General features: G+C 47.3%; 1 long non-coding RNA gene across 2 annotated transcripts; it reads right to left on the bottom strand.

Moving 5' to 3' along the window:
* Positions 1-1,113: 1,113 nt before the first annotated feature.
* LOC123356019 lies at positions 1,114-23,052 on the bottom strand. 2 transcript variants are annotated; one of them, XR_006575260.1, is made up of 4 exons: positions 22,698-23,052; positions 22,448-22,565; positions 4,000-4,082; positions 1,114-1,241 (listed from the first exon to the last, which is right to left on the bottom strand). It is a non-coding gene; the product is annotated as an uncharacterized LOC123356019 (long non-coding RNA). The 2 variants fall into 2 exon arrangements; XR_006575261.1 differs by lacking the exons at positions 1,114-1,241; positions 4,000-4,082 and adding an exon at positions 18,396-19,484.
* Between the last annotated feature and the right edge of the window lie 946 nt (positions 23,053-23,998).

Here is a 23,998-nt window from a genome sequence, read left to right as displayed (position 1 = left end):
AGGAATTTTTTTAGCTTCGCCGCAGTGGCCTGGTCTTCCTGGAGTGCTCCTTTAGCACCGATCGCCTAGTGGCTTTGCTGACCGTTTGGCAGACTTCCTGCATCCCATGTACTTAAACAACCCTTTGCTGTTAGTTGTTGTGCCTTGGCTAGTTGCTCTTCACGTTCATTTTTGGTCTCTGCCCTATACTTTTCATTTGACTTGCCAGAGTTTATGCTTCTTTGTCTTTTCCTCACTAGGATTTGACTTGTCAATTGTGAAAGGTGCCTTTTTAATGATCTTACAAAGGCTCTAGCGGCTGCACCAGCGCGAGCCTCTCCTAAACAAGGCCTGCCATTTTACTTGCACCTGGCAACTACTCCAGCAAGCACTGGAGCTGTTTTGCTGCAAAAACAAACTGGCCAGGTGAGACCTATGGCCTATGGTTCCAAAACTCTCAGTGAGGTGGAGGCGAGGTTTTCAGCTTGCGAACGTGAGGTATTTGCCCTGGTATGGTCCCTAACACATTGGGAATATCTAAGCAGCACAGCTCTCATTGGTGAGGACATGCCATACTCCAGTAAAATATGTCATCTCTGGAAGAATTAATGAGGGCAGGGTATCCTCTCCCCGGCTGGCGGGATGGACTCTAAGTCTGGTCAATCGGGATATTCGTACTGAGAAGATCCCCCCAATACGGGAATCCTTCCCTATTCTCCGATTACCGCTGGAGATGAGCACGAATGTCCGTTGCCAGATCCTGATTTAGACTTACTATCTCCATTCTTCTTAGCAACATCCTGGGAAGAAGTACAAGGAAAAGGGTTAACACTCTGGGCAGTTGATGGGAGTGCTTGTCACCACGAAGGGCATCCTGTTGCAGGGTTTGCTGCAATCCAGGAGGGGACACAACAAGTGGTGCAGGGTACGGTGAGGCCGCCGTCAGCACAAGCTGCACAATTAATTGCGGTCCTGGCAGTATTGTCTGGGGTAGCCCCCGAGGAAAACATCTGTCTGTGTTTTGCTTCTAGTTGGGTGGTTCAAGCCCTTACTAGCTGGCTTCCCATCTGGAAGAAAAGAGTTGAAAGTAAAAGCCCATATGAAGGGGGTCGGTTCTGGCCACGCTTGACAATCAGGCCAATCAGCTAGCAAAACAAGCTGCTAGGTTAGGATCAGCATATACATGGGATAAGACCCCCATTGCAGCTGCTGTAGTTAAGATGCCGTCTCCAGATGTGTCAACAGGCCATGGCATCTTGACCCTGCAAAAACAGGATAATGATCTCCAAGCCATTTTAACAGCAGGGAAACTTCAAGGATATGTAAGGACAAAAAGGGACTGATTATAGCAACATCGCCAAACTGTGAATTACCTGTACTGGTTATGCCAGTAACTCCACGAAAAGAACTAATAACTGTAGCTCATGGCCAGGGACACTATGCTGCATCCAAAACTTTGGAACGGGTGTCCAAGTGGCGTGGTTGCCTAACATAAAGGAGGAAATACTGGAACAAACCTTTTCTCAATTTGGTATCCCATCAGAAATAGATTCAGACAGAGGACCACACTTTGTGGGTGAAGTCACAAAAGCGCTGTGTGCGGCCTTAAACATCAAACAGCGGTTGCACATAGCTGCTCACCCGCAAAGACTGTTATCGTTGAGAGGCTAATAGAGCCATGAAAACTGCTCTTAGGGTACGTTTATACTTACCGCGCGGGTCGACGCGGCGAGTTCGACTTCTCGGAGTTCGAACTATCGCGTCTGATCTAGACGCGATAGTTCGAATTCCGGAAGCGCCGCGGTCGACTCCGGTACTCCACCGCGGCAGGAGGAGTTGGCGGAGTCGACCTTGGAGCCGCGGAGTTCGCTTCCGCGGCATCTGGACGGGTAAGTCATTCGAACTAGGGTAGTTCGAATTCAGCTACGTTATTCACGTAGCTGAATTCGCGTACCCTAGTTCGACCCCGGGGCTGTGTGTAGACCAGGGCTTAGAAAAGTAATAGATGTGCAAGGAAGGGATTGGGATAGCAAACTCCCATATATCCTAGCGGCCATGCGATCTACCGTGTGTGGGTTTTCACCGCACGAGATGCTAACTGGGAGAATTATGCACACCCCTGAACTTTGGTGGGTGGGAGGAGGTCCACCGGATGAGTACCAGCCCAGGGTGCAAATAGACTTATACATGTCACAGTTGCTAGACACCATCAGCAGTCTTCAACATCGAGTAGCTCCCCAACTAAAAGCTAATAACCAAGTCATTAGTGCTTGGTTAGGCCACATTAATGATGTAGGATGGGAGGTCGGTACAAAGGTAATGTTTAGGTATTATATAGAAAAAGGCCATGTCCTTAGTCCTCGTTGGGTGGGTCCAGTTATCATATCAAAAGGAGCAAGTGCCTCTGTATATCAGGTTCAAATACCAGCAAAGAAGGGGACCAAATTAAAGTGATTCCATAGCAGCCAGGTAAAGGAATGGAAAGGAAATCAACCCATTTAACTGTGCTCTCTTCCATTCCTAACTCAACATGACCACCATCATTCTATTCTCTATGTATATAGGTGGCACTGTATTTGTTAAGGTTTGGTTAATTGATTTGGTTGAAGGTGACCATCTGTTCTGTATAACAGGGAGTCATTATGCCACAGAGGATCCCATGGCCACCCTGGATCCTTTGGAACAAAATGACCCCATTTCTGTTTTAATGATCAAGGAAGAACCGTGCTGTGTGCTCAAGTGGGTCAAAGAAAGATTGAACAAGCAGTAATTTCAGAAATGTGCCGTAACTATCAGGCAGCACCTGTGGGATGCAGAGAAAAACCAGAAATGTCATGTAAGTGGGAGATAGTAAAACCTCTTTTGGGAATTGTACCAAAGTTAGGGTGCCCGACAGTTCTCAGATTTGCGGTTGCATTAAATTGGAAGTACCAGAGCATATACCATGGGGTGGGTTTCTGGAAATATATCAGCTCCTTGGGTTCATGAAAGACCTAGTGCCATGTTCAGAATTAATACTCCAGCACAGTCCTTCCTTCTCGGCTCTCAATGTACTGTTGTATCCACACCTTCTTGCGATAGTTCGTCTATGCAGGGAAATGGTTGTAAAGCAGGAAGAGTCTTTTCATTGTAAAACTTTCTACTGCAGTAAGATCAAGGTTAAATTTTCCCGTAAATAGTTAGAATTGTATAGGGAGGTTTAAAATGAATGTTACAACGGCAGACTCTGGTAAATGGTCTGTGGTAGGTCCGTATGGAATAAGAGTATACCAATTTGTTTTGGTTCTTCCTTCTCCTATTCCTAGTTTAACTGGTCCCATGGTAATTAGGGAAGAAGCAAATCAAACAGTTATTACACATCCCCAATTTGCGATAAGGAATGTTTTAATCAGCACTACCCCCTCTGTAATACTATGGTTGTATTTGGGTTCAATGCAAATTTTTCGCCATGTGACAATTTATTCATCGGGTGGGTCATAATTTGGCAAAGCCACAGGTGTCGGCAGTTACATCTTTTTAAAACAGGTGTAACACCGACAAGAGGGGGAAATGTTAATTTCAGTTTACATGTTTGCCGAATTATTCTGTTTAAAAGTTAAAATAAGTTCTGTAAATCAAAAGGCCATTTTGTTTTGGTAAAAGGACAAGGCGACCTCCATTGGGGGTCAGGTTCTTGTTCCTCAGTACCTAGAAAAGGTGGGAAAGTGGGAAGAGCAGGAATCTGACCTTGCCCAGCAACAGCTCCCTACAGAGACCAATGAGGGGAGGGGCCAGGGGCACTGGCTCTTGAGCTTTTGAGCTGTCAGAGGTGCAGGTGGCTGCTCTCTCTCCTGGTGCGGTACAATCTTGGCACTGGCTATGGGCCTGCAATAGCTACTTACTAATTAAGTTGGGGTTGTTTGTTTGTTGTTTTGGGAAAGCAAACTTGCATACACGGACCTGGTCCGATTAGTTAGATCAATCGTGCACTCAGGACGACGCAAAGCGGGTTAGGGTGGGAGTTAAGATAGGGATACGTACCTGTCTATTTCATCTGTTGTCCACGGTCAGTGTTCACTACTGGCTTCTCTTTTCTGGATCCTGCACCCCTTTATCGCTGATGTCTGTAAAGATAGAACATCTTGTATTATAAGTGCCTGTGTGTTATTCCGAATCTCCAGAATCATTAATCCATTCCCCTTTCCATTCCTTCCTCTCCCCTTAGCAAATAAAGTGTTGTTGTTTTATTTTATAGTTTTGTGTGTGTGGAGTTCATTAAAGTCAGCTCTGATGGATGGCCTTAAAAGGGGGACTCAGCGGGAGATAAACTGTAAGGCTCCCCGAGATCTTCTGATCAGATTGGCCTAGAGAGATAAAAATCCTTACACTTGTTGAACCTCATCAGATCTCTTTTGGCCCAGTCCTTCTTGAGAGTGGGAAGGGGCTGGGACAGCAGCTTAAAGCCACATCTCCCCAGGGCAGCACAGCACAGTGTGCAGCGCAGGGGGCACATTTCAGTTAGTTTCACTTTGTGCAACTTAACCCTGAGGTTCTCAGCCCTGTGAATGAGACTGTGGAATTACCCAGCCCATGGGAAAGATTGTGAGTGTAAAATATTCCCCAGGGTTGTTCCATTCCTGGGGGACCATCTGCCTCTGGAGGCTGGGGATGGAATCAGGACCTTTCACTGCCAGGCCTCTGCTTACGACCAGGACTAGGTCAGCCGTGATCAAGTCTAAACAGTGACTTCCAATGAGCCTTATCCCACCAACTGTTGTTAACGGGCAAGGCGGAAAGGCCTCAATTTACAACAATGGCCTAATTTTGGGTACCTCAGTTTCTCCCTTTGAACTACAGGACTGCAGGGAACTTGTTCCAACGGCAGCCACAGCTGCATGTGGAGTCCGTGGGCACTGCAGGTGTCCAGCCCCTACGCACATAAAGGCAGGATCCCATATTTGGACCCTTGAAATCTGGCCCCAGATCTGGCCCCCACTGTGCTGCCCCATGCTGCCCAGGGTGGGCCAAAGGGGCTGTAGGGAAGGGGTAAAGCCCTTCCCCACCCTGGGAAATTCCTCCCACACAGGTGCCGCTTGTGCCTCCCCCCAGCAGCTGCAGGCACAAGGAGTGCTCGGGGGGGGGGGCATGGACAGGCTGGAGGGGGAGGGGGTGGAGCAGGGATAGAGGGGTGTGACCAGGATGAAGCTGCACCTCAGTTTTATACAGGGCTGCTGAGAGGGGGGGCAAGAGGGGCAATTTGCCCCAGGCCCTGGGCCCCGCAGGGGCCCCCACAAGAGTTTTTCGGGGCCCCTGGAGCAGGGTCCTTCACTCGCTCCGGGAGCCCCGGAAAACTCTTGCGGGGCACGGGCCCCCAGAGCTTCTTCTGCTCCCGGTCTTCGGCGGCGGGGAATCCTTCCGCTCTGGGGTGGAAGGACCCCCTGCTGGCGAATTACTGCCGAAGCGGGACCCGCCGCCGACGTGCAGCCCGGTCTTCGGCGGTAATTCCCCGCTGTGGGTCTCCGGGGCACTTTGGTGGCGGGTCATGAAACGGAAGGGCCCCCCGCCACCAAATTACCACCGAAGCGGGGGCCCCCTGCCGCCGAAGACCCCAGGCCCCCGGAATCCTCTGGGCGCCCCTGGTTTTATACCCTGGCAAAGCCACTAACACCATTAAAATGGGTGCAGCACACTACTCAGCTGAGCTGCAACCTCTATATTAACCATGTAGTTAAAGTGCTGCAGCGTCGTACTCAGGGAACTAGCAGCATCTGCAGCAGCATCTCTGCTCAGCCCAGCTTCCCCAGCACAGCTGAATTCCCTCCTTCTCCCAGACGGCTGCTTTCCCGACTCCTGCCCCAGTCCCCGCGGGCTGCTCCCAGATCCCCTCCTGCAGTGGAATGGACACGTGGCCTGAGAGCCCTGGACACTGGATTTCTCTGTTCACCCCACACCATGGACCCTGCAGGAGCGCTAGTGCAAGCTCCCCTCACCCGCTGCCCTTGATCACTGGTTTGCAGCCCCCAGCTGGGGGAGAGGAGCTCATTCTCCATGGACCAATGAGTCCCTGGTCTCTCTGCTGGGACTCACAGACAGGGAGAAAATTGGTGCAGGCCTTGCTGGGTGTGGTTGTGGGTGACAGGGTCACCTACCCCACTAGGGCCCAGGCCGAGATCCCAGCACATTCCACGCCAGCCCCTGACTCGCCATCAGATGGACTTTCAGCCTCTGTCCCTGTGCTGGGGGGAGGCATTGGGTCATTGCCCTGGGGGAGCTGCTGGGCAAGGGAGGCGATTTACCTGCTCACAGACCCAGTGGGCTAGTTTTACTTTGGTTATTATAGTTGAAAAGTCATGGAAGATGGGAGAGATTCCAGCAGACTGGAAAAGGGCAAATGTAGTTCCCATATATGAAAAAGGAAATAAGGACAAGCCAGGCAGTTACAGACCAGTCAGCTTAACTTCTGCACCAGGGAAGATAATGCAGCAAACAATTCAGGAATCCATCTGAAAACATCTAGAAGATAATAGGGAGAGAAGCAATAGCCAGCTTGGATTTATCAAGGACAAGTTGTGTCAAACCAGCCCCTGATAGCTTTCTTTGACTGGGTAACAAACCTTGTGGATGGGGGGAAGCGGCAGATATGGTTTATCTAGACTTTAGGAAGGCTTTCAATGCAGTCTCACATGACCTTCTCCTTAACAAACTAGGGAAATACAACCTAGATGGCACTACTCTAAGTTGGGTGCATAACTGGTTGGGAAACTGTTCTCAGAGAGTAGTTATCAGTGGTTCACAGTCAGGCCGGAAGGGCATAAGGAGTGGGGTCCCACCATGCTCAGCTCTGGGTCCAGTTCTGTTCAATATCTTCATTCATGATTTAGATCGTGGCATAGAGAATACAGTTACATAGTTTCAGAGTAGCAGCCGTGTTAGTCTGTATCCACAAAAAGAACAGGAGTACTTGTGGCACTTTAGAGACTAACACATTTATTTGAGCATAAGCTTATGCTCCAATAAATTTGTTAGTCTCTAAGGCGCCACAAATACTCTTGTTACAAAGTTTGCAGATGGCACAAAGTAGGAGGGGTTGCCAGTGCTTTGGAGTATAGGATGAACATTCAAAATGATCTGGACAAACTGGAGAAATGGTCTGAGGTAAATAGGATGAAATTCAATAAGGACAAATGCAAAGTGCTCCACGTAGGAAGGAACAATCAGTTGCACACATACAGAATGGGAAATGATTGCCTAGGAAGGAACACTGTAGAAAAGGATCCAAGGGTCATAGTGGACCACAAGCTAAATAAGAGTGAACAATGTAAAGCTGTTGAAAAGAAGCTAACGTCATTCTACTCCATGCTGATTAGGCCTCAGCTGGATTATTGTGTACAGTTCTGGGCACCACATTTCTGGAAAGATGCTCACAACTTGGAGAAAGTCCAGAGAAGAGCAACAAATATGATTAAAGTTTAGAAAACATGACCTATGAGAGAAGATTGAAAGAATTGGGTTTGTTTAGTCTGGAGAAGAGAAGACTGAGAGGGGACATGATAACAGTTTTCCAGTACGTAAAAGGTTGTTACAAGGAGGAGGAATAAAAATGATTCTCCTTAACCTCTGATGATAGGACAAGAAGCAATGGGCTTAAATTGCAGCAAGGGTGGTTTAGGTTGGTTATTAAGAAAAACTTCCTAACTGTCAGGATGGTTCAGCACTGGACTAAATTGCCTAGGGAGGTTGTGTAATGTCCATCATTGGAGATTTTTAAGAGCAGGTTAGACAAACACCTGTCAGAGATGATCTATACAGTACTCAGTCTTGCCTTGAGTGCAGGCGACTGGACTCGATGACCTCTTGGGGTCCCTTCCAGCCCTATGATTCTATGATTGGATGATCCAAAGGTCTCTTCTCGCCTTAACGTCTACAAATCTCTGCAAAACTAAGTGTGGCACATTGAGCAGCCTCTGATGTTTTCATGTGTCGCCTGCTTGATCTCCAGAACTACCACTGAGTGAGGGGGGGTGGGGGTGTGACACAGTGGGAGCAGCTCAAACATGCAAAGGGGCTGGCCAGGGCAGTGACATCACAGTAGCCTTTTGCAGGACCTCAGCTGATTGGTCAAAGGCGGTTGGGAGGTGGTGACCTCACAGAGAGTCTATGACAACGGGCAGGTAAAGAGGCTGCAGGGTGGGGGAAATGGCTTTGCTGCAGGGAGTCTCCTTCTCAAGGTCTCCCCTTGAGGACGGTGAGAGAATACAGGGTCATGCCTGTGAGCGCGAGGAGGAGCCTCCTTGGGGTTTTCCCCTTTCCCATTGCTAACTGAGCGAGAAGACAGACGTCCTGTGGAGCAAGTAAGAGCCCCAGAGAGGTTTGGTACTGTCGGAGAAAAACTTAGTTCTCGCTTTTTGGTTGGGTACAGCAAAGTCAGATACTTTATTTTCTCTTTGCAATTGTATAGAGGGGGGAGTGCCCTAGGACACAGGGTTGCCCCAGTCCTAGGCAGGTCTCTCTCCAGGTAAACAGTTACAGTAGCATTTATACTTTTTGTTACATACAATAATAAGCAACAGCTGCATATTGTTTATACATAGGCCATCTTGATATCTTATTTTTCTCACTTCTATTTCGATGCCAGTCTACGTTCCTCATTATCGACACACGGTCGCAACAACTTCTCACACAGTTCTTTCCCACTCACCTCACACAATCCTCGCTTCTACAAATCTCGCATTAGTAGGGTTACAGCTAGCCTGACTCTTGCTAACAGAGACTGTCATGCATTAAGATCCCTCCAAATCCCTGTCAGTTCTTTCTCTACTTCCACACTCCCCACTTTTGTACTTCTAGTACAACAAAGATTTTCAAACCTCTATTTGAATTAAGCCATAGATTTCAGATTCTAGGTCAGATGTTTCAACCTTAGGGGTTTTGATTGGATGTAATGACAATGCATGATTAGCATGGACATGAAAGGTATTACTATTAGTGGGTCCTTTACAACAACAACAACATAATCCTAAGCAAACTAATAGCAATACAATATAGCAATACATTCCCATAGCAATAATATGATGGGGTTGTTGTACAGTTTTAGTCACAAAGCACAATACATCATACTTAGTACATAAAGTAGACTCTCCAAGCTGTAGGAAAGGCATTCTTTTCAACTTGATATCTATCTATCTATCTATATAATGAAGCATATGAATTTGCCCTTGTATTTCAGAGATTCTTTGAACCGCTGGTAACACTGAAAGCAAATTTTGAAATTGATCAGGTACTAAGCTGGTCCAATTAAAGGGCATCTGGAACCTAGGGCTACTTGCAAAATTCTATCTGCAGGCCAGTAAACAATGTTTGCCTGCAGTGGTAATGAGATTAAACTGTATATCTTGCAATGTGGTGGTTTTAACATACACACAGAGCTATCATTAGCTTGAAAAAGTAAATGTCCTGTCAGGATCGTTCCTTGTTCCATACCCTCCCAGCAAATGTTGTTGTGAACAGTGACAACTTCCCCTGGCTTCAGTTTACGGATACACTGAAGCTGTGGGGGTTCTAAGGGCCAAAATGTCCATTGACTCCCTAACCCCATCCATATGTCAGATGTAATCCCAGGAGCACTGAGTAAAAATCGATTGGGCATATCAGGTAGTCTAATCTCCCAGATGTCACGGTGAATCATCCAGTCCCACATGCATCTTCTCCATGGACTCGGCAGGATTCGGTATGTGGGAGCCCACACTCCCCGAACCGGTCCAAATGCTTGAAAGGAGCAGTGTGAATGTCCACACTTCCACCTAGAAAGTCTCCAAGTATGTCTCCATGGCCACAGATCAGATGGTACTCCTGATGTGTCTGTAAGGGCAGTGGGCCAAGCCTGGTGCTCAAGGTCACTCTGAATGGCCATTAGCTGGTCATTCAGGAAATCCTGAATTTCTGAACATGCTAGATCCCACTGCAATGCCTTCCCAGCCTCAGTGATGGTCAATACCATCTCTGTCAGCAACTTCTGGGTCATAGAACTAAGGGCGGAAATGACATGTAACTCACCAACTCCAGCCTGTACTCGGGTTAGCTGAGCTCCAGAAATAAGGCTAGTGGCCTTTTCTAGTTGGCCCAATTTCTCATCATGGTCTTGGTTCTTAAAATATTCCGAACTGCTGCTGCACTATTGGCCCCATCCCATAGGGATCTGGTCAACTCCCTCTTCTTCCAGAGGAAATAACCCAGGCCCTCTCTTGTGCTAATCTAATGGCAGCCCCTTGTGAGCAATTTGGGTATGTAGAGGTGATCTGGAAACTGGAGAAGGGCAATGTAACCATAACAGTCCCTAGTGTAATATTAATCACAATCCATCGATATCCTAATACATCTCTCTTTGGTGTAGTACTATATCACATCTGTTTTTTAACTATCCTCAGGTACTTTCAAGGGGCATTAACATTAATAGCATAGGAGGGGGTGTATTGCAATAAGGTACAGGTTACATTATAAGTCACTGGAATAATTTCTATATAGGTAAAATTTCCAGTGGCAGAACAAACTCTTTGGGTATTCATTTGATTATTCACTAATTGGGTGACGAAATAACAATAAGGGCCTCTTTCATGTAACGCATTGCAAACTCCAGGAACAGCCATCATATCTACTTTCCTATGGAAGCCATCAATTTCAATTACAGATTCTTGCGGTTCATTTGTAGTGATAGCATAGATTTCTATTTCCACTGATCCATTTATTCTCCACTCAATTGTTTGCTTATATGGGATATCCTGAACTTTAAAAATATTTTTTTCCAAACAATCTTTAAATAAATCACTAAAGTGTGAAGGCCTTGGCCACTGGTTTTATCAAATATATGGCATTGTCTGTATTTGGATATATTACAGGGGTAACAGTATAATGGAGGACATGACAGGGGCAATGGCAACAACGTGCCTTTGGTACTTGTCATTTAAAATCCAATTAGGGAGGGCAATACATGCTGAAGGATTTATCCAAAACACAGGGCACAGCCTGTAGAATAAACCCCAACATCCAATCAATACCACATTCCCAAGCACGGGTCCCACAAATTTCTTCCTGACAGTGTATAATTCTTTGTTTCTTCACCAGGCTGAGTTCTTAATGTCCTTTCTAGTCAGGAATTCCTGGACTTTGGCAATTTCGGTGGAGCAAGTGTCTCTTCTTTTTTCCCGAAACAATCGTGGTAGGGCATCCTACAGGGGAGAGGTTACCAGCACATCACCCTGTAACGGTTTTGCTTCTTCTAGAAAAATCCAAAGGCACAGTAGGTCTGTCAGTGGACAAGGGAGAGGTTACTAGCACTTCACCTTGTCCTTTTTCCCTGCTGTCCAGAAGGCACAGCAAAGCTAGAAGGAGAAATAGGCCAATCATCAGAAGGAGAATCCTCCCAAGGTGGAGGGGTCTTTTTGCAGTGAGAATCATGGGTCCAGCCAGGTAGTCCTTGGCACTTCATGGAAGTGTTGGTGGTTAACAGGACTCGGAAAGGGCCTTTCCAGTGTGGAGCCAGAGCAGTCTTTCGCTGATGGACCTTTACATAGATCCAGGCTCCTGGTTCCAAGGAGTGGCAGGGCTGCTAGGGTCTTTGGGCAGCGCTTCTTTACTTGTGAGAAAAGAAACCTAACTCATTTCATTAATGCCTGGCAGAGTTTTGCAGATCTCATAGATGCTTGGGCACATTCAAGCCCCCCCTTTTCTTGGTTGTCAGCTAAGTCTTAGCTGCGAGCAGTGTCCTTGAATGGGGCCAATGTCTTATCTTTAGACTGAGTATACTAGCTATTTTTTCCCTCCAGTTAATTTGTTTTGTTCTTTTTCCTTCTCCCCTTCTTGGCTTCTTTTAACCTACAAGGAAACTTCCACTCTTCACTCATACACCTTTTCCCAACAATGAACACATAAACATTGCCACTATACAGTACATTAGTACATTAGTCTTATTATTCAATGTATGCCACATATACTCTTCCAGTAAAATAACTTTATTACAGAGCTTTGGAGCAACCAGCCAGGACAAGCACACCCACTTTGAGGAGTCCACTCAGTACAACCTCTTGTGTCCAATGGCTTCCCACCCTCCCCAGCCCTCTGGCTAGAAATCTGAGGTAGCCAGAAGGATCCTATGTGCAATATGGGGAGTGGGTTAACTTTTCATGTCCTTGCTTCCAACGACAGGGAAGAAATAGTAGAGGAAGCAATAGTGGATGGGAACCTGGGAGGCAGTGACCATGAGATGGTCGAGTTCAGGATCCTGACACAAGGAAAAAGGGAAAGCAGTAGAACAGAGACCCTGGACTTCAGAAAAGCAGACTTCGACTCCCTCAGGGAACTGATGGGCAAGGTCCCCTGGGAGAATAACATGACGGGGAAAGGAGTCGAGGAAAGCTGGCTGTATTTCAAAGAAACCTTATTGAGGTTGCAGGAACAAACCATCCCGATGTGTAGGAAGAAAAGTAAATATGGCAGGCGACCAGCTTGGCTTAACAGTGAAATCCTTGCTCGTCTTAAACACAAAAGAACAGCTTACAAGAAGTGGAAGATTGGACAAAAAACCAGGGAGGAGTATTGTTCAGGCATGCAGGTGTGAAATCAGGAAGGCCAAATCACACTTGGAGTTGCAGCTAGCCGGAGATGTTAGGAGTAACAAGAAGGGTTTCTTCAGGTATGTTAGCAACAGGAAGAAAGTCAAGGAAAGTGTGGGCCCCTTGCTGAATGAGGGAGGGAACCTAGTGACAGAGGATGTGGAGAAAGCTAGTGTACTCAATGCTTTTTTTGCCTCTGTCTTCACAGACAAGGTCAGCTCCCAGACAGCTGCACTCTGCAGCATGGTATGGGGAGGAGGTGACCAGCTCTCTGTGGAGAAAGAAGTAGTTCGGGGCTATTTAGAAAAGCTGGACGAGCACAAGTCCATGGGCCGGATGCGCTGCATCCGAGGGTGCTAAAGGAGTTGGCTGATGAGATTGCAGAGCCATTGGCCATTATCTTTGAAAAATCATGGCGATCGGGGGAGGTCCCAGATGACTGGAAAAAAGCTAATGTAGTGCCCATCTTTAAAAAAGGGAAGAAGGAAGATCCAGGGAACTACAGGCCAGTCAGTCTCACCTCAGTCCCTGGAAAAATCATGGAACAGGTCCTCAAGGAATCAATCCTGAACCACTTAAAGGAGGGGAAAGTGATCAGGAACAGTCAGCATGGATTCACCAAGGGCAAGTCATGCCTGACTAACCTAATTGCCTTCTATGACGAGATAACCGGCTCTGTGGATGAGGGGAAAGCAGTGGATGTACTATTTCTGGACTTTAGCAAAGCTTTTGATACAGTCTCCCACTGTATTCTTGCCAGCAAGTTAAAGAAGTCTGGGCTGGATGAATGGACGGTGAGGTGGATAGAAAACTCACTAGATGGTCGGGCTCAACGGGTAGTGATCAATGGTTCCATGTCTAGTTGGCAGCCGGTATCAAGTGGAGTGCCCCAAGGGTCGGTGCTGGAGCCGGATTTATTCAATATCTTCATTAACGATCTGGAGGATGGTGTGGACTGCACCCTTAGCAAGTTTGCAGATGACACTAAACTGGGAGGAGTGATTGATACGCTGGAGGGTAGGGATAGGATACAGAGGGACCTAGACAAATTAGAGGATTGGGCCAAAAGAAATATGATGAGGTTCAACAAGGACAAGTGCAGAGTCCTGCACTTAGGATGGAAGAATCCCATGCACTGCTACAGACTAGGGACCGAATGGCTGGGCAGCAGTTCTGCAGAAAAGGACCTAGGGGTTACGGTGGACGAAAAGCTGAATATGAGTCAACAGTGTGCCCTTGTTGCCAAGAAGGCTAATGGCATTTTGGGTTGTATAAGTAGGGGCATTTCCAGCAGATCGAGGGATGTGATCATTCCCCTCTACTCAGCACTGGTGAGGCCTCATTTGGAGTACTGTGTCCAGTTTTGGGCCCCACACTACAAGAAGGATGTGGATAAATTGGAGAGAGTCCAGCGGAGGGCAACAAAAATGATTAGGGGGCTGGAGCACATGACTTATGAGGAGAGGCTGAGGGAACTGGGATTGTTTAGTCTGCAGAAGAGAAGAATGAGGGGGGATTTGATAGCTGCTTTCAACTACCTGAAAGGGGGTTCCAAAGAGGATGGATCTAGACTGTTCTCAGTGGTAGAAGATGACAGAACAAGGAGTAATGGTCTCAAGTTGCAGAGGGGGAGGTTTAGGCTGGATATTAGGAAAAACTTTTTCACTAGTAGGGTGGTGAAGAACTGGAATGGGTTACCTAGGGAGGTAGTGGAATCTCCTTCCTTAGAGGTTTTTAAGGTCAGGCTTGACAAAGCCCTGGCTGGGATGATTTAGTTGGGTTTGGTCCTGCTTTGAGCAGGGGGTTGGACTAGATGACCTCCTGAAGTCCCTTCCAACCCTGAGATTCTATGATTCTATGATTCTATGACTGTTGGTATGCAAATTTTAACAACAATTTTTCCAGTTAAAAGATCTGGCCAATGAAGTTTCTTTTTCTTACTTAAGTAAATGTATTAGACTTTAGTATATCACGTTCTCCTGATTTATCCAAACACTTTGTATTCCAAGTTGAATAAAACAAGTATCTGCTTTTTTTTTATTTAACCCTCCTGTTTGATTTTAAACTAGACTATTTGATGAAAATATTAAACACAACAATTCTGGCCACGAGACAAACCCCACAAGACAGGACATAGAAAACAGAACATAATTCCTATTGTGCCAGTAAACGTTTGGCATCAGTTTTCTCTGATTATCTGAAAGACAAAAAAACCAGAGGTCTACCCTTCTGGGCAGTCAGTCATTGCTTAAAAGATACAAATACCCTTGTTGATTTCAGGCAAAAGAGGGGAATTACCCCGTATTTTCTTCTATAGGTTTCATAGGCAGCCCAGGTTTCAGTGGCTTCTACCTTATCAGTTAGATAATTTGCATTAATAGAGATGCTTTCTGGCTTGCTTCTGGATCCAAAGCTATTCACAGCTTAAAGATTCTTACCTTAAAAGGGACATAATTAACTTTAACAGAATTTTGATTGCTTTTTACTTTTAACTCCTGCTTTCAAACACTGAAAGAAAACATCACTACTTATAGTGGCCCCTTAGAGCCTAATAGGGTTTTAATTACATAGCACTATATACATTTCTTTAGCTAATTCGACTACATTGTTCATAGCCAAATAATTGCAATCAAATAATTTCTTGCCTGGATTTATTTACAAACATTTCAAAGACACCAAGAACTTTCCTCTTTAGTATTTTTACAAAGTTCAACTGCTGTTCCCTCCAGCAACTACAGAGTTAACTTCTCACTTCTTCCTTAAATCACTTGCTTGTCTCCCAACAGCCAATTTTATCAACTCAGATCACCATTTCAAGTATTGTCCTGGGTATTTGAAATCCCCATGCTTATACTTACTTACTTCTTCCTTCCACTACACCCACAAAATTTCCAACCTGTTTTCCAATCACTCTGTCTGTTGCCTGCCCGCCTGGGCCCGATCCTGCTTTTCTCGCTGAACCGTCCCTTCCATGGGCACCGGCTTGTTCCAATACCAGTTTAGCTAGGAGAGTGGGCTTCTCAACTAGCCCCCACCCTTCCTGGTCTCTTCTCTTAAACATTCTTACTCACAAGACTCCCCGAGTCCTCCCTCATGAGGCTTGCCACCTGGGCAAAACGCATGGCCCATTGGCGTTTAACTATTCAATTTCCTCTGGTGGCAAACACACTGCTGTTACGGTGTATGCTGAGCACAAATGGTTAAATTTTAACAAGTCCCTGAAGGACCGACACTTGCTTAGCCGGGGCTTCCTTTTCTAACTGGAAGTCCTGTCTCAAGGCCTGCAACTTGCCCTGGGCACAGGTTTGAGTTGCTGCCTGGTTCATGATCTATGCTCTTAATTGCTCAATTCTAGTTATCAAGTACACATCTCTTCCCTTTTCTCCAACTACTCTATTGCCCAGTCCTGCTACGATTCGGGGTAGATCCACCTGCCACCCTTCCCGTCAATCAGGGTGGAGAGAGGAATGCTAAACCCCTCTTCAGTTCTCAGACTTACTGCGGCTGAGAGTGGGCACACCTTTAATCATGCAATCCTCAACATATAACACCAACAGTACCAAGCAAAGCAAACATAAAATAACAAGGGTAAAACAAATAGATGGTGTAAATTCTGCAGGGCTCCCCCATTCTCAATTGCTCACCAAACTGTGACAAATTTCTGTTACCAATCTCTCTCATGTCAGGTGATCAGGCTGACATTGCAGGACGTTGGGGGAAGATAAAACACACCATATAACCAAATTTTAAAGCTTCATTAAAAACAATAAAACAACAATGGAGAGTGTTGGGAACGCTCTCACATCACTCAGGAAAAACATGAATGCCCCAAGCCTTAAGCCACTTTAATACTCACACATGTCCAGACTGGCCATGTCTGTGTATAACGTTCAAAGAAGGGGTGGACGGGAGATTATCCTGTATACAGCTTGTCCAGAATTTCCAACATGCTTCCGCTCTTGGGACGGCTGTTCTTTTACACCCTGGACTCTCCTGCAGTGTCTCTTTTAGAGATTCCAGTCCAGGTTGGCTGCCTGTGGCTTCTCCAGTGTCACCAAGCCACAACGGCTCCGGGGTTGCAAAGACTGTTGGATCTCACTGGACAGTTAAGCTCTGCAAATGTAATCTCAGTTCTGTAACTTGTATTGCCTTTGGTTTGCCTCTGTCTATATTTCTTTCACAGCCAGCTGGGGCCGAAAGCAGTTTTCTTTGTACTTAGCATAGTCTGCGTTGATTCTTGACCTTGAACACAGAGCAACTTTCTCTTTATCTCTAAGCCAAGCTGAATTTCAAATTAACCCGTTCCTAGACAAATTACTCACACTGTGTCAGAGGCTTTTTGGTGATTAAAAGCTCCTCTGAGATATATGATCTTATCTAGATTGAAGGTACCTTCTAATGGGCATTGTTTAGATGGATCTTCACGCGTGTAAAGATTCCAATTCTCTAAATACCTGCAGATTTTAGGACCATAATGTACGTACATGTAACATGCTGGGGTACCAGAAAAAGGGAGTAAGGTGGAATGTTTAGACTGTCCCTCCCCCATTTTCCACTTACACACACAGGGAGGGTGCCCTGTCCGCGCTAGCGGCTCGTAAACTAAGGATCTCTCCCTACAGGGTACTCACTCAGGAGAGACTAACGAGGATGACTATGACTCTCCTACACCTCCCTTCAGCAAAGAGCGTCGGCTAGTCTCTGGGAGACGGCGCCGCTTACTCTGATTGCGTCCAGTGAGATGATCAGACTGTCAGTAGCCCACACGGAAAGGAAGGAGGGGGAGGGAAGATGGCTTCACACATTCCTAGACCCAGGTAGCTTCCTCGCCGGACGATGCCAGGCCGAGTCAGCCCGCCATGGGTCGGATCTCCTAAAGATCCACTAGTTACCGGGCTTGCGTTAGAGTAATCCTGGTCACGAGCTTTCGCTTCATAGGGTACTCTGGGCGTCTTCCGGTAACAGTCACTCACACTGGTGTACACACACACACACACACACACACACGAAGGCCTCTTTTTCTCTCTCTTTTTTTTTTTTTAAACCACGATGCATCTTACCTGGTCCGGACCCAATACCATGAGGCGGTATGACAACCCCTCTTGAGGCGGTAAAAACCCCTCAGCACCGGTGCATTCTAATGCATTTACCTAAGCATTACCTTATGCATTTACCTATGCATTTACCTTATTGGCCAACTCAGCAGTTTCCAGTACTGTTACAAACTAACCTTGTTGGGGCCTTTCCCCAATACCACTCTGCATCTGATCTTGCTGCACAGTCAATAAGTTCAGATGGCGTGAGCCCAACAGAGACAAACGTCCCCACGGACAGTCCTCCTCCGATACCCCAATAGAGATTTCAAAAGGTCTCATACCTCTCATGTGGCGCCATGGGGTTCGAAGGGGAATGATCTGTAGTAGCCGTCTGTGGGTCTGTGGGCGTTGCCATCCCGGACGAGCCCCCAAATTGTCGGAGAAAAACTCAGTTCTCGCTTTTTCTTTGGGTGTAGCAAAATCAAATACTTTATTATTTCTCCAGTAATTACAATGGAGGGAGAGAGTGTCCTAGGACACAGGGTCGCCCCAGTCCCGGACAGGTCTCTCAACAGGTAAACAATTACAGCAAGCATTTATACCTTTATTACAGACAATAACAAGCAATAATACATACAATAATGAGCAACAGCTGCATTTTGTTTATACATAAGCCATACTGCTATCTTATTTTTCTCACTCCTAGAAGACACCAGTCTGCATATTTGGTTACAAGTTGCAAGGTTGTAATAACTTTTTACACAGTTTCTTTCCCTCTCGCCTCACACCATCCTCGCTTCTAGAAGTCTCACGTCATTAGGGTTACAGCTGGCCTAACTCTTGCTAACTGACTGACATGTATTAAGATCCCCTTCAAATCCTTATTAATTCTTTCCCTACTTCCACACTGACTAATTATCATGTGTGTGGAATCATCATTAATGTGTATTCTATGTAGTTAGGTTGTTGTCTTCTTTAGGAAATTTGGGGAAACAGGAGCCCTGGGAAACCCTGTTCCTCTCATACACACTGCACATTTGCTGCCACCTGGTGCTGGCTGAGCCGTAGCATTGTGACATCAGAGACGATCCACCACTCAGCACCCCGTCCCTCCAGTTCATTTGCATACTTGGGGAGAATGATTAGCAACCTGGCTACCATGGCAAGAGCTACCTTTGACGACTGATTACCCCCTTAATACCAGAACATCATTACAGAAAGGAAGCTTGTAATGAAACAGGGCCAGATGTGGATAGCCGGGATAGCCTCCTGCTGTGCTCATTTGGGTTTGTACTGTAGTACGGTGCAGTGTTTCTTTACAAAGGGCAATTGTTTGCTACTTTCCTTAGTAAGGGCTAGGTGAAAATAAGATGAAAAATTCCAGCTCTTTTTCTTGGATATTGTTTATCTGCTCCTTGCACATTCAGGGTTATAGCTTAGAACTTTCACGGAAACTGAAGTTGCATAAAATGAGTTATGTTTTAATACAGTTTAATTTAATTACTTTCAATTCTGTGATAAACACAGCATTGAGTGGTGAAAAAGGGACCTTCACAAAGATAAGAATGGCAATAAAATATATACTGAAAACAACAGATGAGTAAGAGCTTCATTGTTTAAACAGTACATAGAAAGAAAAAACTATTATTATTTATATTTAAAAAAATAAGGAAATTAAACCAAAAAACCCTTCATTTAACGTTACTTAAGTTTGCTTTCATCAATAAAATAAACCATAAAATAATTAGGAAATACAAAGACAAGATTTTCAAAAACGATTAAAAGGTTACGAAATTTTATGATCTCTTGTTAGCAAATGTCCAAATAAGTGTTGCCCTGGGCACCCTTAATTCAGTCCTCTTGTGCATTTCCATGATGATGCAGACTTTCATTACATGATCCCAGGAAGAAGATCAGCAGGAAGAAATGGAATAGGAGAAAAAAGAAGATGAGACAAGAGGAAAGGAGGAAGAGGGAAGCCCAAAGGGACAAATTTCAAACACCCGCAGCGAGTCACAGATTCATAAATTCCAAGGCCAAAAGGAACCACTCTGGTCTGACTTTCTGTTTAACATCGGCCATTGAATTTCCCTGAAAATAATTCCCATAGGAATTAGAGCGGATTTTTTAGAAAATCACACAATCTTGATCTTTTTAAAAAAAGGCCAGTTGTGGAGGATACAGCACAACCCTCGGTGAATGGCTCCAAACCCTGACGTTAAAAATGCTCGCTTTATTTCTAGTGTGAATTGGTGTAGGCTTCAACTTTCAGCTATTGTCTGCTCTTAACCTTTATCTGCTAAAGTGAAGAGCTCATTAGTAAATATTTCTTCCCTTAGGCTCACCGCTTAACCTTCTCTTTGATTGAGCTCCTGTACTCTGTCAGCACAAGGACTGTTTTCTAATCCTTTCATCATTCATGTGGCTCTTCTGTGAACCCTGTCCAATGTATCAGCATCTGTCTCAAACTGTGGACATCAGAAATGGACACAATTTTTCCAGGAGTGGTTGCACCAGTGCTCACTACACAAATATGAAACCTCTCTATTTCTACTTGAGATTCTGCTATGTACGGCTCCAAGAGTCACATTTGCCCCTTTGGCCACTGGGAACTCATGGGGAGCTGATTATCCCCCATGACCCCAAGTCTTTTTCAGAGTTGCTGCTTCCCAGGATAGAATCCTCTATCTTGTACACAGAGCCTATATTTTGTCTTACTTTCTACACAGGTGATGACTTCTTTCGACAAAATCTAAACACAGAAATGAAAAAAACCTCACATAGTATCTCCTCCCCACCAATCCTCTTGGTCCTCACAGAGAGACAGCAAAGATGGAGGCTTGCTGGAGCCAGGCTACAGGGGTCTCCGAGCTTCCCCCTGCCCCATCCCTGTCCTGCCTGGCTGTTGTCAAGGGAGCTCTGTGAGGTCACATCCGCCTCATCGTCTTTGCCCAATAGGCTGAATTCCTGCCAAAGGCCTTTGTGAAGTCACTGCCACACTCCCCTTTCCCTTGCAGGCCTGATGTCTGCCCCAGGCCAGCCCGGTTGGATGTTTGAGTTGCACCCCAAGCTCTCCCCACTTGGTCATTATTGATTCTGGGGAGCAAGCAGGCTACCCAGTAAACAGCAGAGTCTGTTCCTCACCCCACAATGAGTTTTTCATAGAGGTGTCAGTTGTGAAACAATTTGATGGCCTAATCCGGCCTCTGTTTCTCAGGCTATGAAATTTCACACACTTAGCACCATATTAAGCCCAATCGCTTGTAGTAATTCACTAAAAGGCACCTTCCAGAATGACTACAAGTTGTGATGGGAGGAGAGCTGGAAACAGAGAATCCACCTTTCCCCTGGGTAATTTGTTCCAGTGGCTAGTTTCTCTCACTGTAAAAAATGCGTGCCTTACATTTCATTTGAATTTCTCAGGCTTCAGCTGACAGCCACTGGTTCTTGTTGTGCCTTTCTTGGCTAGATCGAATTAGCCCTGCCCCATGAAATCCGATCTCCCCGTCCTGCTGGGGCCCCCCCAGGCAGGAGTACCCCAGTAGGGGCCTCCTAGCTGTTTGTCTTCTGGATTTGGGACAGGACTTCCCCTGTATGGCTGCTCTCCCTGGGGATATCAGATGCACCTCCAGAGGCAGTGCAGAAGCAAGTGCACTGCATCAGCCTGTCATTGGGCTCAGGGCTTTGGCCTTGGCAGCTTCTGCTTCAGCCACATCTCTGGGTGCCCAGGCTCAGGGCTTCTGACCCCTGTGGCTACAGCTGGAGCCACCTCCACATTTGGGAATGTCTTATAGTTTCAGAAAGGTTGGTGGCTGCTTCCCTCCAAGCCCAGGTCTGCAGGTCGGCTGTGAGGGCGGCAATGCTGTGATTCTACTACAACAACCTTTGAACTCTCCCACTCTTCCATTTTGGTCGGGAAGCCCATCAAACAACATCTCATTGAGATGAATGTGTTCCCAGGGAATGTCTCAATTACAAGGAATCAACATTTCCCAGCTGAAATAAATGTTCTGCTGGAAAACTCTTTTTTTTTCTTTCGAAAGGACTTTTGGCTTCAGATTTTTTTTTTTTAAGACTGTGGCTTTTATGTTTTGTGGCACATAAGCAGACAAGTTAGAGAAAACATAAAATACTCTTGCTGAATTTTTGCAATATCTTGTCAATTTGTTTATTAAGACCAGAACAACAGTACATAAGCACCCCAAAATCAGAGGGAGAGAACATAGGCTACTGCCTATAACAGAGAGGCACAACTCACTGGGTACCTGCTGATTGACTGCTGCTAAGTCCCAATTTTGTTATGCCTTACTGAGCTGCCTAGCATGGAAGCACGTACAGAAACCCTGCCCAACATGTAAAGTCACAGTATTCAATTTTAACACAACTGCAAATACACCAGAGCATCAACATTTTCTGTTTTACAAGGGCTCTCCTTTTTTGGAACCCTTGTTTCTAAAAAAGCCATGCGGGACTTGAATCAAATTTCAGTGACTAATTATCATGTGTGGTATCATCATGAATGTGTATTCTATGTAGTTAGGTTGTTGTCTTCTTTAGGAAATTTGGGGAAACAGGAGCCCTGGGAAACCCTGTTCCCCTTCTCCCCTCATACACACTGCACATTTGCTGCCACCTGGTGCTGGCTGAGCAGTAGCATTGTGACATCAGAGAGGATCCACCACTCAGCACCCCGTCCCTCCAGTTCATTTGCAGCCCAGCTCAGCCCCCGTCACTTTCGCCAGGCGGGGCCGGGCAGCTCCCCTGCGCTGCGATCCACGCCCCGGGCACCGACTTGCCCCCAGCCGCGGAGCACAGGGCAGGCTGTGCAGGGTGGGGAGGGATACTCACATTGCTGGCACCTGCCTGCCTCAGGGCTTTCTCCCTGCCCGCAGTGCCCGCTGCGAAGGTCGCGCTGGAGGGGAGCAGCGTGCAGCTGAGAGCCATGTCAAATTGGCCGGGTGGCTGCCTGCAGACAACACGGGGAGAGAACCAGACAGCCCTGTAACTCAGCCGCTGCTCGGGGAACGGATCCACGCTGCTGTGCCACCGAGATCCATCAAGTTCAAAGGGAGCCGGGGGGGGGGGACACACCACCCACCTCATTCACGTGTCAGGGGCTGCTCGGTCTGGGAGCCCGGCGGAGAGTCCAGCTGGGGAGAGGCTCCAAGGGGGGTGGGGGGATAAAAACGTTGCACCAAAAATATGAAAAAATTGCAAGACAAATATCCTTGAATTACAGCTCAGACGGGCCCGCTCCGGAGCAGGCGGTGGCTCGGGGCTAGCAGCGGTCCCGCCGCGGCGGCGCAGCAGTAGCAGCAGCGAGGCAGCAGGAGGGGGCGGCGCGAGACGGTCCCGGCGCTGCTGCTGCGAGTTGGTGAGGGGGGGGGGCCCTCGCGGGCGGGGCTCGCGCCCAGAGCGCTGACACTGTCCGTTGGGAACTGTCACGCCGCGCGGCCGGGCCGCCCCACTGAGAACGTCATCGCCCTCTGTCCCCGCGCCCAACCAGCGTGGTCACCCGGGCTCCGCCCACCGTCGCCGCGGCAACCACCAAAACAAACGTTCTCGGCACACGTGGGGGAGGGAAGGGCTGGGCCGTGACGCAGGCAAAGCAGCTGGCGGGGCGGGGCTGGGGGGATGCAGGGGGCGGGGCCGGATGGAGACCGGGGACGGGACAGGGCTGGGGGGACGCAGGGACGGGAGTGAAGGGTGGGGAGGGGGAGGGGCAGGGTGACCAGGACTGTCAGGCCACGTTGGTGGAGCTGGGGGGGAGACAGACAGACGGACATGGGTGCACAGCCCCGTTGGGAGCCAGGGGCACCCTGGTCCGCCTGGCCCCGTGCTACCAGCGTCCCCGTTCCTGTTGGGGTGGGCCCAGGCTGTGCCACAGAGCTCCCCTGCCCAGCGCCCCCCTGCAACTCTTCCACCACAAATGCACAGTGCTGTGCACACACACCCCGCCCAGCACACCCCTGCCCACAGCCCCACCGCAGCTGCCCAGTGCCCCACACAGAAACCCCCACTCGCTAGTTTCCCAATACACACAGATTTCCCCTCCCTTCCTTCCTCCCTCCCAGTGCCCTTCCCCACAGCCCCCCCACCATAACTGCACAAGGCCCCACGCAGACCCGCAGTGCCCTGACACACACAGATCTCCCCCATAGCCCAACACCCTGTTTTACACTCTTGTTTTTTCAAGACCCAAAGGGAGAAATCCCCTCCCTCCTCCTACTCCATGGGAGGAGGGAAGTGGGGATTGAGCTTCTCTGTGAATAGCTCCAGTGCCTGATTCTGCTTGAACTTAGTTTTCCTGAAAGTGGCACCATTTTTCTCAGTCCCTGGGGTTCTGAATAACAGCAGTGAAATAGAAGCTCTGGAACTGCCAGTTTGCAGACTCAGGAA

Source organism: Mauremys mutica, chromosome 24 (genome assembly GCF_020497125.1).
Source record: "Mauremys mutica isolate MM-2020 ecotype Southern chromosome 24, ASM2049712v1, whole genome shotgun sequence".
NCBI classification, from domain to species: domain Eukaryota; kingdom Metazoa; phylum Chordata; order Testudines; family Geoemydidae; genus Mauremys; species Mauremys mutica.
The sequence above is the reverse complement of the archived record's forward strand: the minus strand, read 5'-3'. Positions and strand labels throughout refer to the sequence as shown.